Source organism: Felis catus, chromosome B1, assembly GCF_018350175.1.
Source record: "Felis catus isolate Fca126 chromosome B1, F.catus_Fca126_mat1.0, whole genome shotgun sequence".
Taxonomy (NCBI): Eukaryota; Metazoa; Chordata; class Mammalia; order Carnivora; family Felidae; genus Felis; species Felis catus.
This window is the reverse complement of record NC_058371.1, coordinates 68,610,807-68,636,880: the sequence shown is the minus strand read 5'-3', so window position 1 is coordinate 68,636,880 and position 26,074 is coordinate 68,610,807. Positions and strand designations below refer to the sequence as shown.

Below are 26,074 nucleotides of genomic sequence, written 5' to 3'. Positions count from 1 at the left end.
CTTATATACATTTATTCCAAAAATTTAAGTCAGAGCTTCCTGTAATCATTAAGGTTTCTTATGTTAGCAGTTTCAGTTTAATTGGTCTATGGCATCTTTGGTTAGGTAGGTTACTGTATGATAGCTGTAAAGCTGACTTACTGTAAACAAATACCATGATTTTTATACCCCATGTGAAAAATCATAATTCTGGTATCATAATGTCATCTAACACCATAAGATTAGCAAGTACAATGGTAATTAGGTGCTTTTGACAAGGAACCAATTGCACTCCATATGAAGCCAATGATTGCTTCAGGTGTTCCCTTCTATATTTCCCAACTCCTCTGACCATAAGAATTACTTTGGGTTGGGGAGGCACGCATTCTGCTTATGAAAAATATAGATTCATAGGTCTCCAGAGTTAAAGAATTAGTACAGCTAGAGAGAGAGGCTCAGGAATATGTATTATTTGAGAAGCTCCCCCCGTGACTCTGATGCTCAGTTAATTTAGGAACTGTTTCCTTAGTTGGTCTGTAGCTTGGTTCATTGACTGTTCACTTTATTTGGCTAGTCAAGATTCTCGCATTGTCCATGCAAGGTGAGGAAAAGATAATGCTCAATTGTACCTTCTTCACAAGGAACTTCATGATCTATAAATATCAGTAAACATACGCAGACTCCATTAACCATGAGGTTAGGACTGCAGCTTTGCCCTTTATTGTAGGGATCTCAGATGTAGTTGAGTGAGCCTGAATGAAACTGCTATGTAATAGCAATATAAATGCTAGCCTACAGGGTATACCAATTCAGTGTTAGTCTTAAAAAAAAAAAAAAAAAAAAAAAAAAAGCCAGCAGGGTTGTTACTAAACACCTGGGAGAGGTAGGGCCATTATGTTCCATCTATTATTGGTGATATTCCTAAGTTATGTGTTTATTGTATTCATCTATGGCTGATATATACTAAACTTTATTGCTGAATTATTTTGTGTTTATTGTATTTTTTACTTTCCAGTTTGGGAATCATAAGCCTATGACCTTTTAAAATGGTTTCTAGGGTTTCAAAGCCATGCCTTTGACTTAACTTGACTATACCTGCTGGCCAACATGAATGAACGGCTTTTTAGACGAACAGGTTTTACAACAATATAAGGTTTGTTGACCTTGGTATTTATAATCTATTTGTGAAAAGGAATTCTTCACCAAATCCACTCTTTAGGATGGAGGGTAAACTTTAGAGATAACAACTTAATTTTTTGTTTTCTTTAACGTTTTATTTTTTGAGAGAGAAAGAGTGCAAGCAGGGGGAGGGGCAGAGAGAGGGAGACACAGAATTCAAAGCAGGCTCCAGGCTCTGAGCTGTCAGCGCAAAGCCCGATGTGGGGCTGGAACCCACGAACGTGAGATTGTGACCTGAGCTGAAGTCAGATGCTCAACCAACTGAGCCATCCAGGCGCCCCCAAGAGATAACAACTTTAATCTTTGTATTAAGGCCATGACTTCCCTTGTCCTTTAAAATACCAACTTTCCCTTTAGGAATTTAAATAAGACCCCCAACATATATTTGCTACTAGAGTTTCTTTCTCTATGAAAGGAATCACCTTTCTCCTGTGACAATCCCTTAAGCAGTTGAAGCCATTCCACCACCTTTTTCCTTTCCTCTTGAATTAATGGCAGTGGCAAGGTGGTTGGGGTAGGGAACCTGGGTTTTGGAGGTGTTGGAGTATGGAATGAGGCAGGTGGCAGTGATAGCAAAGCATAATGAAGTGTCTGTAGTAGTACTAGCAGAGGGGACCTGTGGTTGTATCACTTAAAAATTTTGCCAATTGGTTATTCTCCCAATTTGTTTATTCAGAATTTCAGAGTTTATTGAAAGTTGGTAGTATTTTATTCTTAAAAGCAGAAAAAAAAATAAACTAGCAGGGTTTTATAATTTTTATTAAGAGTGTCTGCATTGCATTTTTGCCAAAAGTGAGAAGAAGGAAAGTTCCTGCTTATTCCCTGCACCTCCCCCTCTTCACTCCCCATCCAATAATAAATTATAGGAACTTCAGCTCAGTGTTCTTTTATTTTTCATTGTCCTCCTTATTTGGAAAATAGTATTACTTAGGTATAAATATAGATACAGATGTAGATTATATTTGAACAAAAAGCAAAGGAAGGCATGTGAGACTGTCCTTTGGTTCTCTTTCTTGTGTCCCGGGTCTGGAAGGACTTTAGGATTATCTGGTTAATTGCCAGTCTTCCACGGGAGCAATACCTAAACCATCTTTCTTGACAACACTTAAAAGATTATCAGACGATGGGTGTCTCGGTGGCTCAGTCGGTGAATCATCTGACTCTTGATTTCAGCTCAGGTCATGATCTCATGGTTCAGTTCATGAGATGGAGCCTGGAGTGGGGCTCCGGGCACACTGTGCGTGGAGCCTGTCTAAGATTCTCTCTGCCCACCCCTCTCAAAAAAAAAAAAAAAAAAAAAAAAAGGAAGGAAAAGCACACAAAACTAAGTCTTCTCAGTTTGCTCATTTTGTACAATTTTATTCAATTTTTACTAATAGTGCTTGCTAAATAGGATCTGAAAACTTGAAGGAAGCCAAAACTGTCACTGGCCACCTTGCTGGAATCTCTTCCTCAAGTTTCAGTCTTGGTTGGCATCATGGAGTCTGGCCAATCCTTTTCCCCCTTAAATTTGAAATAATAGCAATAGCTTGTATAATAACCAGTGAGTAAGTGCTTAATATACATTATCTTGATTTTCACAGCAGCTCTATAGAGTGTAGATATTATTCTCAGTTTATGGATGGTGAATTTTAAGTTCAGTAGTGTGAAGTAACTCTCCCGTATCTCCCAGCAGTAAATAGCAAAGTCAGGATTGCGGCTGGGTTCTGATGCCAAAATGTGTTCTCTTAATTGTTGTCCTCTGCCACCTCTGTCATTGGCAGTGTCTATTTGCAGAGTCTCCTTCAGCCTTTGTCCTTCTGGATCATGCAGCTGTTTATATTTTGCATCCTCCTCCTTTCACTCTACGAGTAAGAATTCCTAAGTTCAGATTCCACCATATGGCAAAAGTGGCAAGGCGTCATTATTAGTCTCTTGAGAAAAATGTGTTGCCTGAATCTGTGCAGAGAATTTTCTTTTGATTGTGGGACTTGTAATGGGGTCAGTCTACGGTATTTCCAAGAAAACTAAGCATAGTGTTATTGTTGTCCAAGAGGTCGATAAAAACATAGTTCAGAATCAAGTTTGACCACTGTAAAATTATTTTTGTATATATTATGGCAAGTTAAATTTGAAGCATTATATTTTCCAGACTTCAAAATTTCAGAGGTCTGTTATTTAGAAAGGATCTGTACATTGGCTAGGCCATAGTGGAACCACCCATTTATTTATCAACCCATTCATTACTTTCTGTGTTTTTTTTTTTTTTTTTTTCTCTTTTGTCAGGTACTTCCTTGTGGCTTAAATAGTTTTGCTCCTTTTTTTTTGTTTGTTTGTTTAAATTAGCCGAATTTAAAAACTCTGCAACTGGAACTCTTCATTAGCAGTGTGGAAAGAATTTTAATTGGCTGTGTGAACAGTAGTGTTGTCAACTTGTAGAGCAGTGCCCCACTTACAGATGGAAACAGCTGTATCCTTTTTCTTAGGAGACATGGAGAGTCTTGTCCTCAGATCATCAGGTGAATGCTCCTGTGGAAAAACGCAAGACAGTTACAACACAGGCATTATCGCTGTCCCTCCAACCCAGCTTTTATTAATCTGTAAAGAAGAGCATCCATTTTAACTCTATTATCTTAGTATGAAATGTGGCATTGGAGTCATATTAATTGGACACTCACATTATTTTTTAGTTTATTAGGTTTTCATCAAGAAACTGTCTTTGTTCAGCTTTACGTTAGCATTCTAGTTGTGTAAAAGACTTTATAAAAAAGTCTTTTGTTATGTCCGGTATATCATAGATGGACACGTCTAACTTGTTATTTATCCTATGAAATGTACCTTTTACCAATTGATTCTTCCCTGCTACTTCCTGTCAATAACTGATAATCATGCTTCTATGTGAGATCTTAATGATAGCTAATATTTAAGCAAGTTTAATCATTTCAAACCCAATGAAGAACATACTTCTATTTTTATCCTCATTTTATGGATGAGGAAAATTGAGGAACTTGCTCAAGGTAAATGGTGGAACAAAGCCTCAAACATCCTCTTTGATTTTAAAGTCCCCCTCTTAAGACAGGAATATCCTTGATGGTGTTGGGACTATGGCTACAGGGTGTTCATTTAATTTATTTCAGTAGCACACATGTGAAGAAAGTCTACTTCAAATCAACTGCATTGAAGCCCAGAGAGCTTAGACTAGAGTTGGTTACATCCTTAAGTTAATGCAGTATGCAGTTTACCTTTTTCTATGTGCAACAAACAACATGGATGAAAACATGCTAACAACATGCCAGTCTGTGCTTTATTTATTTATTTTTTGTTTACTTATTTTTGAGAAAGAGAGCCTGTGCACATGCAATCGTGAGGGAGGGGAAGAGAGAGGGAGGGAGATAAGAGAGAGAAGCAGGCTCCTCACTGTCAGCGTAGAGCCCGATGTGGGGCTCGAACTCACAACTCACCTGAGCCAAAGTCAGATGCTTAGCTAACTGAGCCACCCAGGCATCCTTGTTAGTCTGTGCTTTAAAGTACTGGGTCCAAAAAGAAGTAGACTTGATTTAAGTGAATTTGTAATGCAGGCTCTATCTATGCAGTCTGGTAAATCATCTCCTTTTTCTCTTTTCACAATAAAACTTTTCAGGTACAAGGCAGGAATTAATATTCAAGTGGAGTTTACTTATCCATATTGAAAGTTAAAAGTTAAAAATATTGCAACAATTTCTGGGGCACTTGGGTGGCTCAGTCGGTTAAGCCTCCAGCTTTGGCTCAGGTCATGATCTTACAGTTCAGGAGTTCCAGCCCAGCATTGGGCTCTGTGCTGACAGCTCAGAGCCTGGAACCTGCTTCAGATTCTGTGTCTCCCCCTCTCTCTGCCCCTCCCCTGCTTACTGTCTCTCTCTCTCTCTCTCTCTCTCTCTCTTTAAAATAAATAAACATTAAAAAATTATTTAAAAAATTGCAACAATTTCTTCAGTAATGTCTCCTATGGCATTTCTGCTAATTCCTTGTGATTACGTATTTGGAACTAATTAGAAATTAAATTTCTTTATAAGTTTTGAATACATAAGTGTTTTTGAATAGATAATGTTATTACCCTGGAGAAAATCATGAGGAGAGGGGAAAAAAAGGGTAACAATTTGATTGAGGACCTTGTTTCATGTATATGGTTAAAAAAATCTTGGATATAATCATAAAATTGGATTATTGTGTAGCATTCTAAACACTTTTTATGTGGGAGAGATTGAGCGAGTGAGCAGGGGAGAGGGACAAAGGGAAAGAGAGAGAGAATCCTAAGCAGGCTCCAGGCTCAGTGTGGAGCCTGACTTGGGGCTTGATCCCACAAACTTGGGATCTTGCCCTGAGCCAAAATCAAGAGTTGGACGCTTGACAGACAGCCCCCCAGGTGACCCCCTGCATTCTAAACATTTTAAGATACATGTGTTAACTTCTTAGAAATTGATTGCTCAGGGGTGCCTGGGTGGCTCAGCTGGTTGAGCATCTAACTCTTGGTTCATTGATTTGAGCCCCGTATCGAGCTCTGTGCTGACAGCGTGGATCCTGTTTGGGATTCCCGCCACCCCCCCCCCGCCCCCCCGCCTCCGTTACCCTCCCCCACTCATGCAGTCTCTGTCTCTCTCCAGATAAATGCACTTAAAATTTTTAAAAAAAAAGATTGCTCAATATGAATTAAAAGTTGTTAGTTGTAGAAGTTGAATTTTGTAAAAAATTATTAGTAAAATTGAATATTATAATGAATTTCTTTTGTGATGCTGGGTTTAGAAAGCAGGTGGTTAAATCTTAACTATTTGGAGGTAGTTTTCTTTTAAAATAGTTAAATTATGTTTTCAGAAGTTTGCATCATATATAATTTGTAGTTCCCTTGTAGTTTTTGTTTCATGAAAGTGTTCTTTTGAATTAAAGAAATGATTTTGATTGTGATGTCAATTGTGATAATTTGTTAATCTTAGCCATAGGTAACTGCTTATCTTCATACATGTTAAATTTGATCCCTGGTGTGTGGTCAGGTTTGATGAATAAATCAAGAAGGCAATACCTTTCAGAAATACAATGGTTGCTTAATTGAGGCAATTAAGACTTGTTTTTTGAGAGAGATAGTAATTTAGATTATCTCCCCAACCTATTCTGAACTTTCATAAGTTTTTAAAGCACGCATTTTAAAATTCTGGAGAGAAACCTCAGAAGGCTGCATGCAACAAACTTAAGGTTTCCATTCTGCTCATTATATGTATCTCTGACACATTTCAAAATGTTTGTTGAAAATCTGGGAGTCTTTATATTGAAAAAATTCATCTTTGATAACTGTCGTAATTGTTATTAGAAAATAGTTTTCAACCTCCTGGGAAGCATACTTTTAAATCTTTACACTTAAAATTTGGGTTGTTGTAAATATTAATGAACCTGGAGGAGAGAATCCACATATATTCTGTCTATATCTGTACATTATACCTCCCAACTATCAAAATAGCCCCTGAGGGTTTTGCTGGCATTATCTTATTTAACATTTATTTATTTTTGAGACAGAGACAGAGCATGAACGGGGGAGGGTCAGAGAGAGGGAGACACAGAATCTGAAACAGGCTCCAGGCTCTGAGCTGTCAGCACAGAGCCCGACGCGGGGCTCGAACTCATGGACCGCGAGATCATGACCTGAGCCGAAGTCGGCCGCTTGACTGACTGAGCCATCCAGGCGCCCCTGGCATTATCTCATTTAATCCTCACAACAGCCTTATGGGTTGAGCATTCACCACCATTTTTCAAATGAAACGGACTCTCAGAGTAAGTTACTCTGTCCATAGTTCAAAACATGCACATGGCCGAGCTGTGGGTTTTAACTCAGCCTGGTACCAGAGCTCAGTCTCCTACCCACTGTGCTACCCTGCGAGGCATATTACAAAATGCATTTCAGTAGTCTCTTCTGTCATTCCTTGTAATATTATTTCCAGACAGAGTACTCGGGGAGGGAAGAAGTAAATAGGTTTAATGCCATAGTGTAGGCACTGCCTATATATATAACTACAGATATAACTGTAAGATGAAAGTATAATCTTTTGTTACTTGCTACCCTCTTACTTGCTAACACCTCTTCAGAGAGGAAGCATTTCTGGTGACTTGGGCACCACTTTGCTGAGCTGTGTAAAGTGCTTAATTTTTGTTTTGTTTTCAAATTTGTGCCATATTATTCCAGAACAGCTGATTAGTAGGTATTTATCCCTACTGGAAGATGGGAGTTATGGAAATTAGAGACAATAGGTATAGAACATCCAGCCCAATGCCTGGAATATAATGGGTAGTAGTTATTGTTTATAAAGAAGTTACTCTTTGTACACCATGGGTAGTACAATATAGTAAAACGTTTTAAATATTGTCTTAAAAATAGTAGGTTTGAAACCAATATTTTTGTTTGATAATTCATATTACTAAGCTGTTGAGACATGACATCTCTACAAAAATTACAGATAGAGCTTGATATCGAAACAGTAAACTGAATGCCAGATAAAAATACAGATGTTCATTGTATTTTTACATTAGTCTTAAGGAAAAGAAAGCTCCCAGGATCTGAAGTATATTGCAAGCCCAGAGAATAGTACAAAAAATAACAATGTGCTCTACTGAAAATCGTTACTACTATGTGCTCTTGCTGAAAATCTTTAATATTGGAATATATTCTGCAAACTTAAAAAAAATAAGACAACTCAACACAAAGAGCCTTCTATGTTTCTTGAAGGAATTTTTTTTCCTGGCGGGGGGAGGGGAAAAGGTCTGTGGGATAAGTTTATTTAATATGACATCAGTTGAATAAAGCCAGCTGTGAGTAATTATATCTGATATTGGATTTCCAGCTGGTTTGTTGAACTATTATTGGTTCTCAAGGTACTTGGATATTAATTAAATGATGACTTATAAAGGAGTCTTGTTTAAAGTAGTGTTGCCTCGATGAGAACATGTAGAACAGGCCACCTGGTACAAAGTTCTAATTCTTCCTGGTACCACTGCTATTTTAAAATCAGTATGTTTTTAACTTAGAGGAAAACATATAGTTCAAATCTGGGTTTGGCGATGATTTTCTATATATTATGTGTGTATACATGAATAGAATTTAGTGTATCCTCGCTTTGCCTAAGGGTTTTCAAACTCAAGTTATCATTAGTGAAGAATTCATGTCAGAGTGAGTAGAAGCACAGGTATTTCTATTTCAGCATGTCAGACACTTAAGCTGTGTAAACCATGGATATTGTGTTAGATTTGAAAAAAAAAATCATGGGATTAAAGAGAAAAACCAAAAGAATTGAAGAAAAAAATAATCAGGAAGTGGGAACTGGCCAAACGTGGATTAGTGCTCTAAAGAGGTAAGGAAGAGAGCAGAGACATAAATTAAAACCAAACAACCCCTTTAGAAGCTCAGGCAGTGAGGTGTGGTGGAGGTAGAGGGCTGCTGGGTGAGAGGGGTGAGTGCTTCTAGAGGAAAGACATCTTTATTTTCAGATAATAGTGACCAGACACACTTTCTTACTTACCTTCTGCATTGGGATCTTAGTGTGATCACTGTTGATCTCTCTCTGTCTCAGGAATAGTTAAACTACAAAATTTAGTGTAACTACTAGGTGTAGAGCCCTCTGCCACTCAGATTCTGGATTTCAGTAATTCTAGACATTTCCTAAGGATTATAGGGATAAAGAAGTATAAGACATGGTACCTCTCTGGGAGTATATGGTCTTTATTGAGTATTGCCTGTATTGACTTGTTCCCACAGTTATTTCATATATATGTTAAAAAATACCAACAATACAAACGAACATATGGTAAGTTACTTACGAATGATGGATTACTAAATATATAGGATATTAGGGAAAGGTAGAGCGGTAAGAGTGGTCTGAAAAGGCTTCCCAGAGGACGTGAGCTGCGATGCCCATCAGGATGGATTGGGCATTGGACATGTGCAGGCAGAAGGAGGCACGCGTCTTGCACGGCATGCTGCTGAGCAGAAGAGCCATCCGAGTAGAGGATGGAGCAGAGGAAGAGTGGGAGAAGGCTGGGACAGGACCTCGGGTACAGAGTGTAGCAGCACTGAATGCAGATGTGATATGCCTGAAATTTGGTGATCGATGGAAGCTTTTCACCAGGGGAGCAGGACAGCCTAAACAACTGTTTGGAGTGCCTTATGATAAGCATGATGAAAGGGGGATGGCCTGAAACTGTCCATGCCATTGAAAATAGAATGAAACAACAACAACAACAACAACAACAACAACAACAACAACAACAAAAAGTATGACAAGGGACTTACCTGGATTGGAAAAAACTAAATGTGTGACAAAGGAGAAAAGAGGTGCTACGGGTAGCGGCTCTAGATTGGGGAGAACTTCCCAGGGTTTTCCCTGGAGCAGCTGGGGCACGTGTACCAGTGGCAGAAGAAGAGGAATTGAAAGGTTTAGGTAGGGGAAATTTAGTGTGGATTTTAGTTACTGTTTTGAGCAGTGCTCCAGCAGCTTGGAATGGTAACTAATCAGCTGGTGACTGTGGTCATTTGTAAAGGTAGGCTGGGAGCAGATGTGATTTCTAAGTGAAAGGACCTTTTAAGAAGGATGAGGTTCAGAGACCAGCCTTTGAGCAGTCACCTTGAAGAGACTTGGTGCAGCTTGCAGAGCCCCTGGAGGGGGGCCAGGGAAGACCCAAGGGAGGGTGGCACGGGCCACCTTTCATGACACTTCATCCTCTCCTTCCCTTTATGTTTTCTTCTTCTTGCTTATCACTACCAACAGTTTTTACACTTTGCTTATGCAATTTCTTCTGCCCCACTAGACTGTAATATCCACAAGGACTGGGCGTTTTGTCTGCTTTGTATACTAGTGCATCCTTAGCATCTACAACAGTGCTCCCCACAGGGGAAAAGAGAAAATTAATTGGGTTTAGACAGATTATTGGTGATCTTGGAGAAATGACTTTCAGTCAACTTAAGGGCAAAGATCAGATTCCAAAAGGTTATACAATAACTGGATAGTTGAGAAAGTGGACAAAAGGGGTGTACCTCTCATTCCACAGTCTTGGCTAAGAAACAGAGCTGTTGCTGTAGAGGACTTAGGAAGGGTTAGGTGAAGATTTTCCAAGGTGGGAAACTTGTTCATTTCTAAGGAAAGAATGGAAAATGATACAGAGAAAACAATGTTAATAGTTTAAAAATCTGGGAGTGTGCTTTTTTTTTTTTTTTTTATGCTTGAATGACTTACCGATTTTAGAAAAGACAAAAAAGGTGATGAAGTAAAAGTACTCCTACTGTGTGTGTGTGTGTGTGTGTGTGTTTTCTGTTCTTTTTTGATTTGTAAAAATTTAATTTTTGCTCAGGATACTAATACTAAGGGCAGGATGAACATGAGTGTTTGGGTGATGGTGGTAGTAGGGTTATGAGGAGGGGTTTACTGGTCTACCACACTTTTTTGTGAATTTCACACTTCTTGCACAGAATCTTTTATTCTTAAGGTAGCTGGCCTCCTGGGCAATTCCTGTGTGTTTGGTAGAATCCTCACTGCCATGATGAAGTAACAGTTTGGACAGGTTACATGTGGATTGTTTAATGGCATCTAATATTTACTTCCATGAATGAAACAATGTGTTGATTCCAGAAGAATAAGAAATAGAACAGTTAGTGTTACCTGCCATATATTTTAGAGTTAAGGAGGGTTAAATGACACATAAGTACAAGTGATGGTAATGTAGTAGATTTAGTTCCATAATTATGTTATTTGATTTTGATGTATTAACTTTTTTCTACCAAAAAAGGGTCAGCTATAATGAAGTCAAATTTAAAATAAGGCAGGGGCTTATCTGTCTAAAAAATTATTATTTTTAAAATTTGTTACTTTTCCAAGTAATACAGTTTTTATAAAAACCTTTTTGCTGTCGTTCAAAACATTTTTAGACTGTAACTCGGTGTTATTATCGGAGTTGCTTAGTGAATCCTACAAGGAAGTTACTACCTCTTTACTTCATAAATTGCATGTTATTTTTGAGCCTGCTTGGGCTCAAATAATCAACTTGTTCACTAGGCTTAGTTCTGGGTAAATGTTGGATGTTTTCAAAAGCCAAATCTCCCTAAAGTACTACTAATGGTAATATTCAAAAGAACGTGCATACAGATATTCTTAAAGCACACAGACCTTATGAATACATTCAATAGCTAGACCATGTCTATGAATAACGGTGAGTGGCCAGTGACTGGAGAGGAAGTGATTATGTCCTTGGTTTTCCCTTGTTTTTTTTTCTTCTCAGTTCATTACAGATGGCACTTGGCTTCAACAGACAGCAGACTAGGTGCGGGGCAGTGGAAGGCGGGGCCCCACACATGTTTAGCATAGCTGGTGAGTTGGGTTTTATCCCCAGAGTCATGTTAAATTTATTTGTACTTTTAAGGCATTACTGAATATTTTATTATTGAGCTGTAATAAATTTAAGTAACTCAATAAGCATACCCTTTGGAAATGATACTCTTTCTGTAATGGTAAAAGGACTTGATGCTAAATGTTAGTATCTGACTCTTGATTTTGGCTCAGGTCATGATCACAGGGTTGGTGGGTTTGAGCCTTACATCAGGCTCTGTGCTGACAGCATGGGGCCTACTTGGGATTCTCTCTCTCCCTCTCCCCTCCTTGTGCACTCTCTCACTCAAAATAAACTTAAAAATGGGATCCAGTCACCTTTCCTTATTCATAACAGGTACTCAATAACAATTTGTCAAATGAAGGAGTGAGGTTCTAGATATTTAAGATTTCTGGTGTAATTCATTCTCTTATTTTAAAGAAAAAAAAATTTTTTTTTTTAAATAAGATCCCACTGGGCCCGATCCCATGAACCATGAGATCATGACCTGAGCCGAAATCAAAAGTCAGATGCCTAACTGACTGAGCCACCTAATTAATTCTCAGTACGTAGTTTGAGGATCAAGAGCCTACGGGAGAAGAAAATATGTGATGCGGTTCAGAAGTTCTGATACTGCCTGGCAGCAATGGTAGAGTGACAGAAAGCATTTGTTGAATTTGGGAGTAAGAAAACGCGTCTTCTGACACCTATGACTTACAACTGAATTTCTGTTATGCTTTGTAGCTGTTTGTGAGGATGTTTTTATCGGTGTTAACAGACCCAGTGTCTTTGAGGACCAGAGTTGTGCTGTTCTAGTCTCTGTTCTCCAAGAGGACATTCAATACCGACAATACGTGGGAACTGTGAATGAAGGGAAGGGGTGCCGTCGAAACAGATTTGGGATCCTCCCTACCCTCAACCCGTGTTGAAGTTTGGGCGAAGTACAAGTCTTCATTCGTATTACAAAGAATATGAGGTGTATTTAATATCTGTTACTTTTCACATCCAGCTGTTCCTCTTTGACTGTCTACTATTAGAGTGTTACAACATTGTATTTTACTTTAAATCCAGAAATTGTCTAAGTAAGAAGACAAAAACAACACCTAAAATGCTATTTTAAGTATGTTGCCAGGTGGTCTTTGTAGCCTGACAAATTTTGGAGAATTACTAATGTCTCTTCCATTGCAGCACCCTGGCCTTATTTAATTTCAAAGAAAGAAGAAAAAAAAATATACACACACACTTATATACACATATATATACACACATATGTGTGTGTGTATATATATATATACACATAACTATATGTATATAGTTATGATCCTAACATAAAGAGTCCCTAACATAAAGGAGAACTTTTTAAATTGAATGTATTTAACTCATTAAGAGTCCCACTACATTGTCCTTATTTTCTCATCTTGCCACCCACTCGGCAAAAATTTCCTGTGGACCTACATTTGGAACCCTCTCACTGTTCTTTGAAATTTGTCCTTTACCAGGAAAGGGAAATTGTACAGCTTCCTTTTCCTTCTTCCTTCATGGATCCTCTAGTTCCAGGATGCAGTGGCTGGTGGAGAAACCCTTCATAACACTGGCTCAAGTGGCACACCGTTTAAATTGTGAACATGTATTTTAGGAAATGTGGAGCTGAGAGCCACCTTCCCACCTTTCCTTGTCATCTTCCTTTCTGGTTGTGATGGCTTGTCTGCAATAATTGACTACACGGGACGGTCACTGTTGCCACAGAAGAGATCTTGGCATCCTTCTGATTTCTGGAGAATCTGGGTAATGATGCCCCCGTGGCTTCAGGGGTGTGTGTGTGTGTGTGTGTGTGTGTGTTGATGTCAGAGTATTGCTGTTGTGGAGGCCGAATTTATTTGTTTATGAATATCATGGAGTCCACCATATAAATCAGATGTACACATGCACAAATTTAACCTGTCGTGCATGCATGCATGTACATCCTGTATGATTGGGGAAGGTAAAACAATTGTAGTAGGATAAGTAAAGATGTTAGATTTTAGCATCAGAGTTCAAAACATGATTGAAAGGTGGGATGCTTCAGAAAGCATGACATGCTATCTTTTTTAGTGGAGCCCTTGATTCAAGTTTTATATAAATGTGTGTACAATGTATAATATACATATTTATATGTTTCTAATTCTTTTCTGTATCTGAATAATATATTTCTTTTTCTGTAACTGCCACTGCCACCCCTAAAACTGCCCCCCCACCCCTTCCTGCCACCTTACCTTTTATGGACAGATCTGAACTTTGAGTGGTACCTAAAAATTTTTTAGTATTTAGTTACTTTCTGACTAACAAAGTTAGAAGACTCTAATTACATATGTAGAATTCTCATTTGTTTCTCCTGTCCTCTTGAGAAATAGAAAAGTTTGAGAAACAGCATAATATTGGTGGTTGCCTCCTCAGTAAAACATTCAAGATGGGAAAAACAGATGTCAAATTATTTTTGTCTTTTGTCCTAGAAAAATGGCAGCAGTGAAGTTTTCTATATTTAAACTTGCTTCCATTCAGAAGCTCTTCCTTTCTGCTAAGAGGCAATAAAGAGCCTGTGTCCTCAGTGACCTGTTCTGCTTTGCTTTTATTATGTTAGGACTGTCAAACTCTACTGCTGTAGGAATATTGACATTTGTATAGTGAATGATTCAAGCTAAGTACTGTTAGTTGAGCCTCTGGAATTAAGTTGGTATTTGAAACTTGAGGTGTCCTGACGGTGAATTTTGTAGACTCTGGGGCTCCTTGTTGCAGAGTTTATGTTCAGTGGAGTGGTGTATGTCAACTTCCCTCTGCCCACCCTGACTCTCCGAAGGTTTCTACAGGGTTTACCAGAGCCAGACTGTCTGTGGGAGATGAGGTGAACACCACGCTGTAGCTTTTAAGTGTATTGTTAGAGGAGAGTTGGGGAGGAGGGAGTATATTTGGTTGATTTTTTTTTTTTTAAGTTTATTTATTTGTTTTGAGAGAGCGAGAAAGAGAGCATAAGCAGGGGAGGGGCAGATAGGAGAGACTGAATCCCAAGCTGGTTCCTGCACTGTCAGCGCAGAGCCTGATAATGGGGCTGGAACTCATGAACCATGAGATCCTGACCTGAGCAGAGATCAAGAGTTGGTCACTTAACTGACTATGCCACCCGGGCGCCCCTAGTTAATTTTTTTTTTAAATGGAAATGAAAGATAATCCAGGAACCATTTTATTAGAGCGGTGTGTGTGTGTGTGTGTGTGTGTGTGTGTGTGTGCGCGCGCGTGCACGCGCACACCCTTGCTGTGTACAGCTGATTGACCTTTGTTGTTACACTTAATCAAATGTTTAAATGGTAACTTAAAAGGTAGTCATTCACTGCCTGCTAGCTTGATCATGGAGAGCAAAAATCAGGCTAGCAGTAAATTTACTGCAAATCATTTTCTAGTGTGTTAATCTGTACATGTGAGATTCAAATTTGAATACAAAGTTTTGCACTCTGAGAAATTAAAGTAAGATAGTTACTTGAAAATGAAGATATATTTTGTTTCTGCTGCCTAGGAGATGCGAATTCTGGGAAGCTATGGACTTGGTGGTAATGCATTGTTCTGAAGCGGAAATATTTATACAGACTCTTGAAAACAGGAATTTTGGACTGGTTTAGACACTTGATATTTTTCTCACTTGTGCACAAGATGAGTTTTTGGCTACAACTAAATTGTTGATTTTTCTAATGAGAAATCTTAATCTTCACAAATGAAACTTAATTGTCACGATGGGTGTTTTTCACCGTAGGATACGACAGTGAACACAGGGTGCAGTATGCATTCTCAGTTGTTCTACATCATGCTGCTCTTGTAGTAATTGGAAAAGCCACCTTGTGATGTCTGTTGTTGCTTATCTTTTAACTCCGCGTGCATTTTCTTCAGTAAGAGACTCTTGGAGAATGAGGATAAGATGCGACCCTCCTTCATCTGTCTCTTAGAATTTACAAAGTATTTTCTACCTTCTTCAACTTTTCTACCTTCTCCCCTGAAGCACCTGCTCTTGAGGCTCCTGCACCAGCTGGAAGTAGAGGAGCCATGGGGTGACAAGGGTGTGTTTCGTTGAACCTAGATGTCTGTCTTGTCAATTGTCATGGTTACTTCAGGAGACTGTGACTTTATAACTACTTTTGTCTCAAATTTAGCAACTGTTCAAAAACTCTCTCTTTTTTTCAAGGTGTAAGTGATCTTTCTGCAGGGGAAAACACCCGAGGAAATTCTAGACCAACAGAAGAGCTTGAATCTGTACCTTTTACTTCCAGAATTCCTTATGCACGCATCTGGTAAAGATACAGTGCTGAGGAACCTGAAGCTGGAGAAGTATATCCAGGCCATGTCAAAGATGACAGGAATATAATTTCCCTGGGTTTTAACATGTGAATTTGAATACAACTACAATTCTGGGAGATTGTTTCCTTTCAGGTATAAATTAGGCTCAGAAACAGCCGTCATATGATTTGATGTTGAAATTGCTATTTAATAACATATTTAAGAATTTTACTGAAAATCGTATACTCCACCATGGATTTTTTTCCTACATGTTCCTGAAGTATGTGATGGTGTAACTCTGGGATATGAAGGGCTTGAATAGCACAAAACATCTCAGCAGTGTTGTGATTTGACATTTTTGTTTTAAATGCTCTCCCCCCCCCCTTACTTTTTTTTAGGTTATGTATTTTGAGAGAGAGAATTTAGGGGAGGGGCAGAGAGAGAGAATCCCAAGTAGGGTCTAGGCTGTCTGTGTGGAGCCTGTCGCAGGGCTGGATCCTACCTGAGCTGAAACCAGGAGTCAGATGCTTAACCCACTGATCCACCCAGGTGTCCCTCTGTTGCTTTACTATGATGTGTGGGACTGGGAAGCTGCTTTAAAATAAGATGCTAGGGATGATTGGAATTAAATGATTTTTTTTAATGCTTATTTATTTTTGACAGAAAGAGAGAGAGAGACAGACAGGGGCAGAGAGGGAGGGAGACACAGAATCTGAGCTGTCATAACAGAACCTGACGTGGGTTTTGAAATCACAGACTGTGAGATCTTGACCTCAGCCGAAGTCAATGCTTAACCAACTCAGCCACCCAGGACTTAAATGATTTTAATAGGCATGCTGATAGACTTCCCTCCCCTCCCCTCCCCTCCCCTCCCCTCCCCTCCCCTCCCCTCCCCTTTTCATTAGAGGCATGAGGAGAAAGGACTTGGCATATTTTCTCAGATGATCTTAAGGAATGCTTTAAACACTCCTTTCTCTTAGGTATATGTTAATGGCAATGCACTTGAGACCGAGGACTGAGATTTCCAGTTGTGGGAAAGGACTGTTGGTGTGGTCTGCCACCTTGTGGCCATTTACAGAATTGTTTCAGACTATACAGATAGGAGTTTCCCATAGCTCTGAACATCAAGATTGAAAACACATTTTCTCCCTTTCCTTCTTTCACCATTATTCTCAGGAATATTCACTTTAGGGTCTATAATAGCACCACCCCCACAGGAAGGTTGCCCTTTCCTTTCTTTGCATCTAGTGCAGCCACGGTCTGTTGCTTGATACAGATGAGAAAAAAGATGTAATAAAAGAGAACAGTGACCTTGTTCAAGGTGTTTATTCTCTAATTGAGATAAAATGTAAACCCTTGAAAGTAAAGTGGCTGCACAGAGCACGGGTGAAGGGCCACACGTGAGTGACACAGGCAGTAAGAACTTCAGTGGCTCAGAAAGGAAGCTCACACTGCCTGTGCAAAATGGGGTCTCAGAGACATGTTTTTCACTAGGGTGAGAGGAAAAGGAGGGCGTGTTTTGAGGGGCTTTTTGAGGGACCCAAAGGTTGTTGGTCATTTTTTTTTTGAAAGGGTGCAAGAGACGTTGGGGTTTGAGCTTTATTCAGAAGCCGTCCTGGGGAGCTTTGGAAGGAGGAGGTTTGAATGTGACATGGTAGGATTAGTGCACAGGTGGATTCTCTAGAGATAATAGGCATCTTCTACCCACCAAACCTGATATAAAAATCAGGATTTATAAAGCAGACAATTTAAGGGACGCTTTGTATGTTTTATAAATAGTCCATTTTATTTATTTTGATTTTTTTGGATAGAGATACTCACATATGAAAAGGCTGCATTAATTTGTAAAAATTCTGATATATATACATTTCAGGAATATTTTTAGTTTATATTCTTGTAGTTACTATGTGCTTTTTTCAAATCATAGTTAATAAAATCATAGTTAATAAAATCAGCTACCATTTTCCAAGGGTCTCTATGTGCCAAGTGTTGTTTTGAAATTAGATATCATTTTAGCCATACAGCCTCACCAAGTAGATATTATGCACTTTGTTTCGCAAATATAGTCTCTGTAGCATACCCAGGGTCACATGTCTTGAGAGTGATGGGCATGAGGATGTGAACTATGCTCCACTTGACACTAAAACCTATGTTCTTTCTGTTATCCTTTTTAGATAGTTTTCTTTAATGTTTATTTTTGAGAGAGGGAGACAGCAAGTGGGGGAGGGGCAGAGAGAGAGGGAGACCGAGGATCTGAAGCAGGCTCTGAGCTGACAGCATAGAGCCCGATGTGGGGCTGGAATTCACGAACTGTGAGATCATGACCCGAGCTGAAGTCAGACGCTTAACCAACTGTGCCACCCAGATGCCCAGGGTTTTTTTTTTTTTTTTTTTTTTTTTTTTTTAATGTTTATTTATTTTTGACAGAGGGAGAGAAAGAGTGTCAGTGGGGAAGGGACAGAGATAGCGGGAGACAGAGGATCCAAAGCAGGCTCTGTGCTGACAGTAGAGAGCCCGATGCAGGGCTTGAACCCACAGATTGTGAGATCATGACCTGAGCCATCCAGGCGCCCCTCTTAGACAGTTTTATATATTTTAGTGTGCAAAGATTGAGAAACTGCCAAATGAAGCTTTTTAGCTTCACTGCCGTGTCAGCAAACACAGTGAGACCTGCAGCCTTCCCGCCTTCCTGCCCTCTCTCCCACGTGGCTGTGCACATGAGTTGGAGCCTTGAATAGTCTAGCTTTTAACCTTATTACAAATAATGTTCAAGACATAGCTCTTAAATTCCTCACTGGTGAACTTTGGCCTATGAGGATAAATGACCTTTTTGCCTTTGCAAGGGAGGATAATCGGTATCTGTATATTTTCTGGTCCTCAGACTGATGTCACTTAGCAAGGTACTCCTTTCTCTTTCTGTCTGTGTTTAAATCTGGAGGCATTTACTACTCGGGTCTCCATAGACCTGCTTAACTGTAGCACAATCTTTGCCTTAGTTTCTTTGATGATTGAGATACAGCCTTTTTAAAGGAATCAACCTTACTGTTGTTGTTGTTGTTGTTTAATTTATCTTGTACCTGGAAGGTTATACCCTTTGACTACCTTGCTGATTATCGTTTAAACACACAGCTTCCTGGGAAGTCTGGATGCCTGGCTGGCTCAGTCAGTGGAGCTTTCAACTCTTGATACCAGGGTTGTGAGTTCGAGCCTCTTGTTGGGTGGAGAGAGTACTTAAAAAATTAAATACATAGCTTCATATATAAAACATATATACAACTCATTTTAAAGGAAAAAGCTGCATATGTTTTTTCATAGTGCTGTGCAAAATACCACCAACCCCCTTCCCTTTATTGTTTGCAAAGAATCTCTAGAGGAGAGGAGGAGGATTGTGGGAAAGGAGGTAGAATAGTTCTCTCAGATCTCCAAAGATTGTATTAAAATATATTTTAAGTTGTTGGCAAATCCCTGATGCCGGTGAACAAGTGAAATTAAAAGCTAGTTTTAAATGGATTATACATTTGCTGTGAGGCTGATTATATTCCGAATGGGTCTCTAAGGAGAAATTAGAGAAGGAGCCCAAGATGCAGAAAACTTTCCCTCGGACTTCTTTCCTACTAGGCCTGTGTTGTGTTTATAGACTCTGAACAAGAGGGTAGGTAGGTTAGGTTGTGAACAATTGGAGAATGCTTTTGGGTTTTGATACATGGTTTATGTCTGGGGCAAAAGTTTATTTGTTTCTTTTCATGGAAAACTGCATTTCAGTCGATCTGTCAGTTCTTGTCTATGGGCTACTGTGGTTTTACACTTGCTGAATCTGCTTTCAAATAGCATCTATTTTTGAAAAAAGGATGTCCTTCCTAGGGTAGAAGGAAAGGCTTATTGTTCCAAAAAATGCTGCTTCCTGGTTAAAGCAATATCATCCTGTTTGTATTCAAGACTAGAAAAATTTTGGGGAAAAAATAGCTTACATGTTTTAAGGGTCCTTCAAAATAGTAATAGTCACGTGGATTTTATTGGCCTCAGGAGGTGCAGTTGGGGAGTTCTCAGTTTGCATATTGTGGTTTGCTCACAGAAATGTCACTTGGAATACTTTCGGTGATTTAATGCTCCAGCATTTGTTTTTCTGTAGTCGAGTTTGTTGAAACATAACTTCATTCTGTGAATGTCTGTTTGCATAGAGAAAGAAATGTATAATCCAAGAATATAATTCCCTGAAGGCCATACATTTCCTTGTTTATCTTAGGAGAAAGCCCTTACTCTGTGATGCAGCAAGCACGTCTGGTTTTCACTGACGTTGCAGATTTCAGGTTGAGCTAATCTTCCTCGGCACCTCGCCCTTTTGTCTTTTTGTTTCTTTGCTGGCTAAAGGCCATCCCATGCCAATTCATAGATTATTTTAGTAAAGGCCAACTATTAAAGGGAAATGAGGGTTAAAATTTACAGGTGAAACGTGAAGGCAGAGCCCTTAGGGGTGACCTCTAGGGGCAAGGAAGGGGTGGAGGTAGATTCTGGGCAGAGCTGGGTTGCTTCACTTGGCCTCTCATGACCCTCCATATCTTCTTCCCCTACTTTGCTGATATTTTTAATTTCTCTTGGTTGTGCTGCCTGAAATCTCGTACCATTTACAGATTTGTTTGGACTATGAAGATGCAAATGGAGGCAGACAGTTCCTCACAGAAGATTCAAGCTCCCCCACCCATCACTCCCATTGCATTTGTGTTCAGATTTAATTTTACTTTTAGGCCTTTAATTTTTAGACCAGAGTATTGATGCTTCAGAATGGGGTTTGGGGTAACGTGAGATCATTGGACACCTGGAGAGATGGTAGAAAAAACTGCCTGGGAAGATTCAGAAGGCCATATTTGCCTATTTCAAAATATTGCTCAGTCCATTTTGCTCCTAGGAGAAAATAAGAGAGCTTGTCTTCGTTTTTATCTTTCAGTGTTATTTACCTTACTTGCAATCCCTGATCATCGGTAAGCCTAACGTTTGGCTGCTGGACCCTGTATTGAAGAAACATTTAGCCATAGTCCTTCCTTCCATTTGTATTTCTTTTGTTCATCTCTAGTCAGTGTTTCATTCCTCAGAGTCCAAGAGCAGAGTATTCCTGATGCCTTTTCCAAATCTTTTCTGCTTTTCTTACCTACCCAAGTCTGTGATCGTTGTGTCCATATTGCACAGTGAAACGTCACATTGACTTGATTGTTGCCTGCCGTCTAGACATCATTTCTTACCATTCCTTCTGTTAGTTACAATGAAGAGATCTCAAGTTTAGATAGAATGTATCTGTAGAGTCCTCTAATTCAAGCTAGATAATACTGCCTTCCATTTAACAGCTTCATGTATAATAATGATGTCTGCTCCCTGAGTTTATCAGCTCCTTGTGGCATAAACCATTTAAAACAAGTTTCTTTTGAGATGGTTTATTTTAAGAATAATAGAAGAAACTCTGGACATAATCGTTGTATTCATTTCGAGAATTGAATTCAATTCAAGAAGTTTATATGCTCGTTACATATCTGAAATCCTCACATGAAACAGTTGCATAGGATTCCCTGATTGTGTATTGCTTGAGTGACACGTTTCAACTTACTCCCCAGAAAGCATCATGATTATGTGAGCTGCAAATGTTTTATTTATGCAGTGACATACATACAGAAAGAGAAATACTTTTTTATTTGGTTATGAGGTGGTGATATAATGCAGTCCTTTTCTTCACACTCAGAGTTTTCTATTCAGGCTAAGTAACAACTTTCTGATCCATTTACTTATGTCAGTGACTTATAGGTGAGCATACATCACTGTTCTCTACAATTTTATTAACTAATAAGCAATCTTATTTAATTTGCACGTTATAATTATACATATTGCCTTAAATAATGTGGTAGTTATTGTTCTTAAACATGTTTTGTATAGTCATAGAGGTTATACATTTATACTCAAAAGTTGTTGCATTACTGACACATGTAATGGGTGTGACATAACTTATTCAGGAATGTGACCCCTGCACAACTATGAAACTACAATGTTGAAAAGCAACAGATTAATAAAGTGCCCTTTCATTAAGGGATATGATCTTCTACTTTGATTTTGCTTGGTTTGAAGAAGAGACTCAGTTATTCAAGACCTATTATCTTTTAAGGCTTAAGGCTGTTTTTCCCCTCCATTCTATTTCTAAGCTTCCAAATTCTTGCTCTATCATGTTTCTTCTAGACTTCTTCCTTCTCCAGCTTAAAAAAAAAAAAAAAGTATTTCTTTCTGCTGCTTTCCCAATATACTTTTTTTTTTTTTTTGTCATTGTAAATTTGTTTGCGTGATGATTGTCAAATGAATGTGAATAGTCTTGTCTGTTTGCTTATTAGACAAGAGTGTTTTATGGCTTGGGCAGGTCCTAACCCAAGGTTGATAGGTACTAAAGTGAAAAATATGTAAGACTTTACTATTAGATTCAGAATATAAGCTCTTCGGAATTGGGGGGGGGCAGGGGGAGTCTTTCTGCACTATTCAATGACTGCAAGTAGCACATATATTTATAATATCTAAAATAGAATGAACTTTTTAGGATTGCTCAGAAAGACCTTTTACTATAGATATTAAAGAAACTCATCAGGGCATTTTTTATTGATTTTTCCCTATATGCAAATAGAATATTATGATTGGAGTCTGATTGCATCTGAAGAAGGAATTTATTAGCTTTAGGAATGCAAACTTTGGGATGTGAGGGTGATCTGGCTGCGACATCTGTCACCCCATTGATCTCCAGGGTTGATTCCACTGGTCTGGCAGGCTAGGCGGGTGTCCCCTTCCTCCCTCACCGCTCTAAGTGCATCCCTCCTGAAGCTAGATGCTCTGGAAGAGGACGACCTTCCCCGATAGAGGAGGAGCGTTCTTTTGTCAAGGGTATACGAGTAGCTGCGCTCTCCTGCTAGAACCTCCAAACAAGCTCTCAAGGAATGCAAACTTTGTTAACTAGATGATGTGACAATTTAAATGGTGACAATTTAAAGTTATCAGTAAGATTATTTCTCCTCTTCCCCCCCGCTCCCCCATATCACAGTATTGTTTTAAGGATTACAATAAAATATTTTAGGCTGAAAACTTCCTTAGTATCCTCTTCAAGTTTCTGAGTTTCTTCTCTAGTTGTTATCACTGTCCCTTATCTGTGCTTTTAATATATGAAATTTAACTGCACATATAGTTTGAATTGTTCTGAAAGGTATTCCTAAGGCTACAGAAATTTTTTCTTAATTAAAAGAGAGGATTGAATCGAACCAAAGTAGCACAAGACTTGTATACTGAAAAGTACAAAACATTGTGGAAAGAAATTAAGGAAGACCTACGTATATGGCGAAAAATCCCTGTCATGGATTGGGGGGACTCAATACTGTTAAGGTGGCAGTACTACCTTAACTGACCTACAGACTCGACACAATCCTTCTTACAATTTCAGCAGATTAAAAAAAAAAAGGTTTTTTTTTGTGGATTGACAAATGATTCTAAAATTCATATGGAAATGCAAGACACCCAAACAAGGCCAAACAATCTTGCAAAAAGGAGAAAAAGGTTGGAACCCTGATAATTTCTGATTTTAAAAGTTGCTACAAAACTTACTACAGAGCTACATAAACAAGACAGTGTGGTTCTGGCATAAAGATAGACATATGGACCGATGGAATAAAACTGAGAGTCCACAAGCACTTGTATTTGTGGTCAATTGATCTTTAACAAAGGTACTAATACAATTTGATGGGGGAGCGAATAGTCTTTTCCACACAGGGTAGTGGGACAGATGGATATTCACATGCCAAAGAACAAAGTTGGATACTTAACTCAAATGCAAAAAATAACTCAGAAATGAATCGTGGATGTAAGAACTCTTAGAAGAAAATGTATTAGTAAATCTTTGTGACCTTGGATTAAGTAATGGTTTCTTACATAGAACTCTTTTTCAAAAAAGTTTTTAATGTTTATTTTTGGGAGAGAGAGAGAGAGACAGAGCATGAGCAGGGGAGGGGCAGAGAGAGAGAGAGAGAGAGAGAGAGAGAGAGAGAGAGAGAGAGAGTCACAGGACCTGAAGCAGGCTCCAGGCTCTGAGCTGTCAGCACAGAACCTGACATGGGGCTCGAACTCATGAGCTGTGGGATCGTGACCTGAGCTGAAGTGGGACGCTAACTGACTGAGCCACCCAGGCGCCCTATTACATATGACTCTAAAAGCATATGCAACAAAAGAAAAAATAGATAAATTGGACTTCATTAAAATTAATTAACTTTGTGCTTCTAAAGGCACCATCTAGGGGCACCTGGGTGGCTCAGTTAGTTAAGCGTCTGACTCTTGGTTTCAGCTCTGGTTTGTGGGTTTGAGTCCCATGCTGACAGCGCAGAGCCCGCGTGGGATCCTCTCTCTCTGTTCCTCCCCTGCTCATATACTGTTCTCTCTCTCTCTCTCTCTCTCTCTCTCTCTCTCTCTCTCTCTCTCTCTTTCTCTCTCTCTCTCTTTCTCTCTCTCTCTCTCTCTCTCTCTCTCTCTCTCTCTCTCAAAATAAATAAACTTAAAGATAAAAGCACCATCTAAGAAAATGAAAAAATACAAAGCCTGTAGAATGGGAGAAAATATTTGCAAATTATATCTGTGATAAAGGCCTTCTATCTAGGATACAAAGAATTCTTAAAATTCAATAATAAAAAGGCAATCCAACTAAAAATTGAACAGAGAAATTGAATATTTATCCAAATAAGTTATATAAATGAGCAAAAAACACATGAAAAATGCTCAGCATCCTTAGTCATTAGGGAAATGCAAATCAACACCACAATTAGATAACACTCCGAATAGGAGGGCTAAAGTTAAAAAGACACACAATAACAAGTGTTGACAGTGATGTATGTGGAGAAATTGGAGCCCTTCTACATTGCTGATGGAATTATAAATGATGCATCCATTTAAGAAAAACAATTTGACACTTTCTTAAAAAGCTAAACATAGAGTTACTATATGAGCCAATGGTTCCACTCATAAGCGTATGTATACCCATGAGAACTGACAACAGGTATTTAAACAAAAACACATGAAAGCTCGTAACAGCATTGTTAATTGCATCCATGAAGCAGAAAAAATCCAAATACTCACCAACTGATGAATGGATAAATAATACGGTACATCTCCACAATGGAATATTATTTGGCAATACAAAGGAGAGCAGTGATACATGTTTACAACATAAGTGAACCTTGTAAATACTGTGCTAAGTGAAAGAAGCCAGACACAATCTAACATTCCATTGTTAGATTCTATTTATGTGAAATGTTCATAATAGTCAAATCCATAGAAACAAAGTAGATTAGTGGTTGCCAGGAGTTGGGGTAGGGGAAATGGTGAATGACTGTTCATGGGTATAGAGTTGCTTTTGGGGGGTGTTGAAGTGTTCTGAAATTAGTGATGATGATTATACACAAACCACCAAATTACTCGCTTTAAAATGATGCATTTTGAGGGTCACCTGGCTGGCTTACCTGGAAGAGCATGTGACTCTTGATCTCGGGGTTTTGAGTTTGAGACCCACATTGGGTGTAGAGGTTACTTAAATAAAACTTTAAAAAATGCCAAATTTTGAGTTGTAGTTTACCCAGCTGCCCTGTCAGAGGAGGGCAGCAGACCCCCACTCCCTGCCCACCGACCCTGCTCTCTTGGGTTCTGAACCTGCCCACCCATAGCCACTTCCTGTCACTCCTTCCCTCTGGAGTGAGGAGGGGACAGTGGGTATGAGCCCAGAGGGCAGGGGAGGATCGTACACATGGCCTCCGCTGCGTTGTGTGCAGTGACCCAGCACAGCTGTTGCCTCCTGGGGAGGAAAAAAAAAAAGTATGTGAATTCTATCTCAATAGAGCTCTTATTTTAAGACAAAAAAGGATAATTTTATAAGTTTCTTAAAATACTTTTGTTTTAGATTTTAACTAAGATATAAGAGAGGAGTGAATACCTCTTCATACCCTTTATATCACAAACTGTGTGATCCTAGATGTTATAGATATTAGAGTCTTGAAATACTAATAACTTGCTACCTTATCATCCTAATGAATATAAATGGGATTTTGAATTTACCTGTTCTGAACTTTCATGAATAACTTTGAATCTTTTTCCTAAGTATTATAGTATGATTGAGAAAAATAAGACATCTCCCTCCTTTTTAAAGAAAATATTTAAACAAATATTTCTATATATAAAAGAAATGTCATTGTGGTAAGAATTGAAAATAAATTAAAAAAAATAA

The 26,074-nt window shown here is 38.8% G+C and overlaps 1 protein-coding gene and 1 long non-coding RNA gene across 11 annotated transcripts in view; one reads left to right on the top strand and one right to left on the bottom strand.

Annotated features, from left to right (window-relative positions):
* Positions 1–26,074, top strand: part of RAPGEF2 (Rap guanine nucleotide exchange factor 2) — a 247,896-nt gene that overhangs the window by 46,939 nt on the left and 174,883 nt on the right. The window contains exon 1 of one of the 10 annotated variants that reach the window (XM_045055725.1): positions 11,020–11,510. The exons of the other annotated variants lie outside the window; for them this stretch is intronic. The gene's annotated coding sequence lies outside the window, so the exon portion shown is untranslated. Of the gene's footprint in view, positions 1–11,019; positions 11,511–26,074 lie in introns of those variants that run through there. 10 annotated transcript variants of the gene reach the window in all.
* LOC109498912 lies at positions 3,354–25,042 on the bottom strand. Its single transcript, XR_006596618.1, has 4 exons — positions 24,934–25,042; positions 10,184–10,282; positions 8,673–8,812; positions 3,354–3,666 (listed from the first exon to the last, which is right to left on the bottom strand). It is a non-coding gene; the product is annotated as an uncharacterized LOC109498912 (long non-coding RNA).